This window comes from Pseudophryne corroboree, chromosome 4, assembly GCF_028390025.1.
Source record: "Pseudophryne corroboree isolate aPseCor3 chromosome 4, aPseCor3.hap2, whole genome shotgun sequence".
In the NCBI taxonomy this organism is placed as follows: domain Eukaryota; kingdom Metazoa; phylum Chordata; class Amphibia; order Anura; family Myobatrachidae; genus Pseudophryne; species Pseudophryne corroboree.
The window spans coordinates 453,288,970-453,296,366 of NC_086447.1; the positions used below are offsets into that span (position 1 = coordinate 453,288,970).

At 38.7% G+C, this 7,397-nt stretch overlaps 1 protein-coding gene across 2 annotated transcripts in view; it reads right to left on the reverse strand.

Moving 5' to 3' along the window:
- The window catches only part of BACH2 (BTB domain and CNC homolog 2), a 486,829-nt gene extending 479,975 nt beyond the window's left edge, over positions 1-6,854 (reverse strand). For both annotated transcript variants that reach the window (XM_063916991.1, XM_063916990.1), the window contains exon 1: positions 6,377-6,854. The gene's annotated coding sequence lies outside the window, so the exon portion shown is untranslated. The remainder of the gene's footprint in view (positions 1-6,376) is intronic.
- Positions 6,855-7,397: the final 543 nt, after the last annotated feature.

Consider the following 7,397-nt stretch of genomic DNA (forward strand, 5'->3'; position numbering starts at 1 on the left):
ACATAGCAAAAATGCTTCAAGCTGCTGGGTTCCATCGTACGACTATCCAAATTATTAATAATGAATTAATTAATAATTATTAATAATGTGTGGGCCAGAAAAGTCCATTTATAATGACAACCACTGTTTTCTATGGGTGAAACGGGTTCAGTGTGAAAGGTACCAAAACGGTAATGAAATGGTAATTTACTGGTTACAACATGAGATGTGAAAGGGGTTTAACTGCTCTGACCCGTTTTAAGAACCGTTTCAAATACCATTTCAAAAGCAGGTTTTGCGATAGAATAACCCAGTGTAAGAAATTATGACAGTTGCAGCCCTGAAAAGGACACATGAAAGGTAGCAAAAGGTTAGGTTCAAAAAACTTGGTTTGTAGGGGGGGGGGGAAAAAAAATCTATTGAAATTCTTAAGTATGTTTATTTTATTAATTTTAAGTATCTTAAGTATTTTTAGGGATAAAAGAATAAAAAGGCATCTAAACATAAACACATATATAAAAAATAAAAAAAGGTAAATAGTTTATCTCTGTACGGTTACATAGAAAATTATGCAAGTAGTATGGATCGACCAAGTGCAAAAAGAGCTAGATCAATTTACTATAATTAAAACTGTGGTGTTTAATTACCAACCCCATCCAGAATATTTAATACTACTTGAATAATTGTAATTGTTTTCCACATTCCCTATCTCAGTAAGTAAAAACATCAGATGAATGTATGCATTACATAGTTTCCTTTATGTGTGAAGTTCTTTTGAGTTTAACCATCACATAATGAATGCTTTTCAATTCTTAAAACTGGTTTAGTAGAATTTATTGTCTAATGCAGTGGTTCTCAAACTCGGTCCTCAGGACCCCACACAGTGCATGTTTTGCAGGTAACCCAGCAGGGTGCACAGGTGTATTAATTACTCACTGACACATTATAAAAGGTCCACAGGTGGAGCTAATTATGTCACTTGTGATTCTGTGAGAAGACCTGCAAAACATGCACCGTGTGGGGTCCTGAGGACCGAGTTTGAGAACCTGTGGTCTAATGAATTGTGTCTCTATCACAACACAAAATACAGTACGAGTCTCTCTTTATTGGATATGTAAAGAGATTTAAGTTTTATTAGTACATTCTTAGGATGTCCTTGCACTAGTTAACGTAGCATTCTCTATGCTTCATTGATTCTTAACAAATAATTTGAAATTTACTAAATAAAACATACAAATAAGGCTAGTGACAGATAACAAAAGTTTATAAAAGACAAATATGATGAAATAAAAAAGTAAACTCACAACTATTCTTAACATATGCCAACATTCAAATATTAAAACTAAAACATAATATATAAAAAAAAATTTTTTATTTTTTTTTTAAATTGAAGATTGTAATCATTTCTTTTCTGCTTTAGCAATTAGAAAAACTATGGCTTGACATTTTTGTCTAACAATAGATTATAAAACTATTATTATTATTATATAAATGAACTAAGACAAGGATAAACCTAACCAGCTTAGTTGAAACACGTGTTCCCAGACATTTAATGAAGTTATGCTGTACATTTTACATCGTTCATCAGCAAATATTTAAGTATTTCATGTTGCATCATTATTTAGCTAAAGTCACCCTCTCTTTCACTCAGTGATCTCATGAGATGGAATGACAAGAGTAAAGGAGACCAATTTAGCTACAAAGCAGACTTCTTTCTCAGCTGTGAGCTGCCAACTATTACTAGGCTGAAGGTCAGCATCCATTAAGCCATTGTATTTCTATTACAACCCATAGTATATGACACACATAGATTCCTTAGGTGTGTTTGTATGGTCATAATAAAGTACTTGCATCAGCATCTCAGATAATAATAATAATAATAATAATAATAATAATAAAGCATCTTTGTGAAATTATGCAAACTGCTAGAGGCTTTTTTTTTGTTAATCTAATTAAACACAATTAAAACTTTATATATTAACACCACAAGGGTAAATAAATGGAAAACCAATATATGTAGCATACACATACAATTCCACTTTGTACACTAACCTTTTGCTACCAGTTTCAAATGTATATTTGCTTTTCAGAAAAGTGGTTTTATTAAATATTTATGTGTTTTGAAACTCAACCACAATTAAAATTCTGCTCAGCTATGAATGAAAAATAATTGTGCTCTTATTGCATATGTACATTGTTGCTGAGCAATTCTCATATAGCACATATCACACAAGAAATCAGGGTTTCCTCAGGTAGAGAGGTGTGGATACACAAACACATCAGACTACACAAGTCAACAATACGTAAAAGGCACACAATCAAACAAACAATTGAATTAGCCAGAGTATGCTAGAGACTAATGGTGTGTACACACGGTGAGATTTTTTCTTACGATTTTGACTATATAGTCAAAATCGTAAGAAAGGTTAGTGCAGATCGCCTTGTCACCAGTCACCTTGCGAACCCAGCATCGCAAGAATAGATAGTAAAAATTGACTTGCCTGCAGTTTCTCTCTATAGAAGAGATAGTCAAAATTGACACAGCAAAAATCGCAGTCAGTATCGCAAGCACATAATGAGTGTGCTTGCGATACTAACTATGTGCCGACATAGCCCGAATCTCACCGTGTGTATGGGCCTTAACATTTAAAGAAATTAAAAATATTTTAGAAATATACCAATAGTACATAATATACAAAGCCAACATACAGTCAGTAACACTTTAGATTTCCCTTTTTAGGTTAATAGTTAGAAAGGATTTTGTGACTCAAACACACCCAACAGTAAATCAGCTAATTGTGAATTATTTAGATACAAACAAAAATACCTACTTTAATTATAAATCTACATATACAAGTTTTCCCTTTCCAAACTGTAACAAATTGTGTTTTTCATAAACAAATAAGCATTAAACCATATATTTTATTACAGCCACAAATTTGTTTCTTTTAATTATCTTTGTGCTATAATCATATATTAAGCAACAGAACATGATGTTGACGAAACTTCATAACTAAAGGTTCTGTTGGTCAAGGACTTTTTTCATAAAATTAAGTAGAACTGTTGTTTCTGCATAATTATATGAACTGTTGCTATCTGCTAACAGCTTAATGCAGGAGATTTCACAGGACCGCAGTCCTCCTTATTATTAAAGTCTGACCATATGTACCAAACACCGAAAAGCATAGCTTGTCGGAGTTTGTCCCCTCTGGTTTACACCACTCTCAGATGGCGTAAACTGCTTTATTCCTATGGAGGCATTCTGGCAGGAGAGGGATCTTCTGTCCGGCTCCCGAATCTGATACTGTGCATATGCGCAGGGTTAGATTCCCCCGCAGGAGTCTTACACAAATATGAAAGACTCCTGCCAGGGATATAACTCTCAGGGACAGTCGTTATCATTGTCACTGTCCCTGCGAATTACCTTTAGTAAATAGAACAAATATTTTCATTCAAAATGAAAATACCCATTACAATACTGACTGTTAATAATCATGTCAGTGGTGTGATTAATACATAGACCTCCAAATGCTTTTTCTGCTACTCAGCAAAATCTCACTCCACTGTAGAACAATGCTGTCATGGCAGAGGGTCATGTTACAGTCATGAACATTTAAGAAACAAGCAATGGTATTTAAACAAATATATCAAAGAAGAGTCATCCTTTAGAGAGCAGAAAAATGCACATTTCACAAAGTTTTATTTACAACATTTTTTGACTCTGCACAGTACAATTTACTATTATTTGTTGCGTTACTGAAATTCTGCTGTGGTATATGTTTTTTGTTGTTTTTTTTTAAACAAATTGCTGATGGATCAACAAAATACTGTAACTGTCATATACAGCCCTGCAGTAAGTATGCTGAGTACACTGTATAGGCCACATCATTTATTAAGATCACTAGTAAACAGTGGTTGGTTGGTTGGTTGGTAAGTAGGTAGGTATGTATGTATTCTCCTTGTAGATGAAGGGAATTATCCTTGGCATTAAATACACATAGCTAGTGAATTGTACAGTGAAGATGATCTTGGCTACATCAGACAGAGCTGAGAAGACATATTCTGCTTATGATACACAGAGATGATATTTGGGAGACAGATTGAATCCCACTCAGTTTGCCTAACACACAGTAAACAAGAAGAAAGGGCTCTCTGTGGCACTGGCAATATTATGAGCATGGCTAAAACTAGAAGTGTTTGCCATGGAAACAAACAAAAGCTTATACGTGATATGCAATGAGCATCTAGGGAGTGTGATCTGTATAGTTAAATAGTGATAAATGTGTATAATGTGCTATTTATGGTATTGTAGTGTAAAAAGTGTTAGATGTGTAATATATTGCATAGTGTAAATCATGACATATACATACAATATGCTAGTTACTATATTGCATGGGGTAAATAGCGTTAGATATTGCATAGTGCAAATAATGAGATGTGTACAATGTACTAATTATGATATTGCATAGAGTAAATAGTTAGATATGTACAATGTGTAAATAGTGATAGATGTGTACAATGTACTAGCAATGATATTACAGTGTGAAGCGATATGTGCAATGTGCTAGTTATAATATTGCATAATGTAAATAGTGGCAGATGTGCACAAGCTATGACGTTTCATAGTGTAAATAGTGATACAGTACATATATGTGCTAGTTATGATACTGCATAGTGTAAATAGTGATATATGTGCAATGTGCTAGGTATGACATGTGCTAGTTATAATATTGCATAGTGTAAATAGTGGCAGATGTGTATATGGGACTAGTTATGAAATTGCATAGTGTAAATAGTGAGACATGTGTATTATGATATTGCATAGTGCAGTGGTTTCCAAACTTCTTTGAATCACGGCGCCCTAGAATATCAGAATTTTTTTCATGGCACCCCTAGGCCAAAAATTTCTTATTGAGAAATTTCGAAAGAAATATTACATTATGTAGATCGCGTTTATATGTCATCCTTAGGGTCAGTTGTGTGGTGAGGGACAGGATTTGCTTCTGTTTGGCCACATATTTTATGACTGGCAGCCACCAGCACTGGTTTTGCCTATTATATTGACCATGAATAATTTGAATTGGTCCTGGACCACCAACCCAGGGCACCCCTGCAAGTGTCCCGAGGCACCCCAGGGAGCCACGGCACACAGTTTGGGAACCTCTGGCATAGTGTAAATAGTGATATATGTGCAATGTGATAGGTATTGTGATACTGCATAGTGTAAATAGTAATATATGTGTAGTGTACTACTTATGATGATAGTGCATAGTGTAAATAGTGATACAGTACATATATGTGCTAGTTATGATACTGCATAGTGTAAATAGTGATATATGTGCAATGTGCTAGGTATGATATGTGCAATGTGCTAGTTAACACAGGACCATTCTGCACAGCTCAGCGTAATCTGGTATTTTTCAATGGAGACAGAGGCATGACTTGTGTAATGTGAATGTGTGTGTCCATGCTGCATCCGTACACAATGTAATGACATGACTGAGTGTTACTTGCGGTGTCACTGGAGAGACATTTGTCATGTCACCGTTCTCACATCCAGCACAACCCTTTACCATATCATCTGGCTGAGCTAAGGTGACCCTGAGAGCGCTGAATAATATGTGCAGCTCCTTCCGACTGCTAATCACGTCACCCAGTGTAAGGGAATATGAACCCCTGTGCGGGAATTTAACCTATTCCCTGCCAGCAGCTCACCTCCATGCAGCATGCGGTACAGAGCGCTCAGCGCTGCATGCACAGCGAGGACGCGACTATACTGGGAAGCAGCGTCACGTGGCTGAGAAATGCACAATGCCCCCAGCACTACTACCGTATGAATGGAGGAAGCTGCACCCCCCCCCCCCCCCCCCCACCGACTGCCAGGGCAGGAGCTGCACACTTGTCATGCGTGACAGTCACACAGTTCAGCAATAAGCCAGCCAGGGGTTAATAGCAATAAAAGAGGCCTCCAAATGTGACAGCTGTTTCTCCCTGCAAGCGGCCCAACAACAAGAGCCATGCTGGAGCTATTAGCAGCACTGCATGCAGTGTGACAGGGCTGCTCTCCAGACACCCATCTTCTCTGACAGTTGGGTGACTGGCCGCTGTGCCAGGCTGCGGGGGCTACTCCAGGAACTTCCCCTGCATCCATGAGCCGGTCCTGTGTGCTTGTAGCATGAATACATATATTGTAGTAGAGTGGGCGGCGAGAGCCCATGGCTTTGTACATGGCATTCCAGCGCCTCGCAGCTCCCCCCATTCCAGCTCTGCTGCCTGTGACCTATGATGTGATCAGGTCAGGCAGCCTCCCCGGGAATCCCTTCTCGCCCCCTATACAAGCCTCACACAACCCACCACAGCTGTGGTGGCCGCACACTGGTGTCCCCCATACACTCACCTTCTGTGCACTCTCAGTTCCTCCTCTTCCCCGGCGCAGCACGCTGCCTCTCTCTGGCTGTGCCTCGCTTCTTCTATTTGGTTTTACAAGCTCACCCACCAGGGAGACATCACATGGCCACTCGCCGTAGCTGCTGCTTCTCAGGCTGCTTGTTGTTGTTGTTCCCACTTCCCAGGAGCCAGGGATAGCAGCTCCTCAATCAGGATCCACCCCCACCCCCTTTTACGTGGGGCTTGTAAAGAGGAAGGCTTTGCAAGGGGAAACGTAGCTGCTGCTGCTCTCCTATTTGCGGTCGGTGTGGATGTGTCAGCTCATGCTGGGAGCAGGCAGCAGCTGACGATCTGATTTCTCACACAATGTGGAGAGCACACAAGTTAAGTTAGGTCACTTCCTTGTGTGTGTATATCTGCTATGAGACAGCGAGTGTGATGTGTGCCTGCCTCTCGTCATCCTGATTGCAGAGCAGCGTGTGTGACTGCTATGTGTTTGTTGCTCTCAGAATGGACCGCCTACACCAGCCTCTCTCTTTCTCTGCCTCCCTCTTGGTTAATGGCAGATGAAATCTGGTTGTAGACTCGTTACTGACATCTACTGTGTGCTCCTGTGCTAGTGTGTCACATATACTGCCTCTCATTGTCAACACAGTGACTGCATTGTTTATTACTTGCACAGAGTAATACTGATTCATGCTTTCACACAAATCCAGCTGTGTGTTACATTCCTAAATATCTATTCATCTGTACTTAAAACAACTTAAGATATGATTTACTAGGCTTATGAATCTGCATTTTAAAATACAGGTTTTGAACTAGTCAATCCTAACATTTGTGTTTGTAAAAATATGTATACAGAAGGTGGAGAAGAGCAAAGGAGACGTCTTGGAACGTATTGAAAAATGAATGAACGCGGCTGACCGTGACTCACAACATGTGTACAACATGCCCTGAAGAGAGATAAGTGATTCTGTATGCGGTTTGTCATTATCCTTCGGTGAACTAGGAGTGGTGTGACATATTACCCC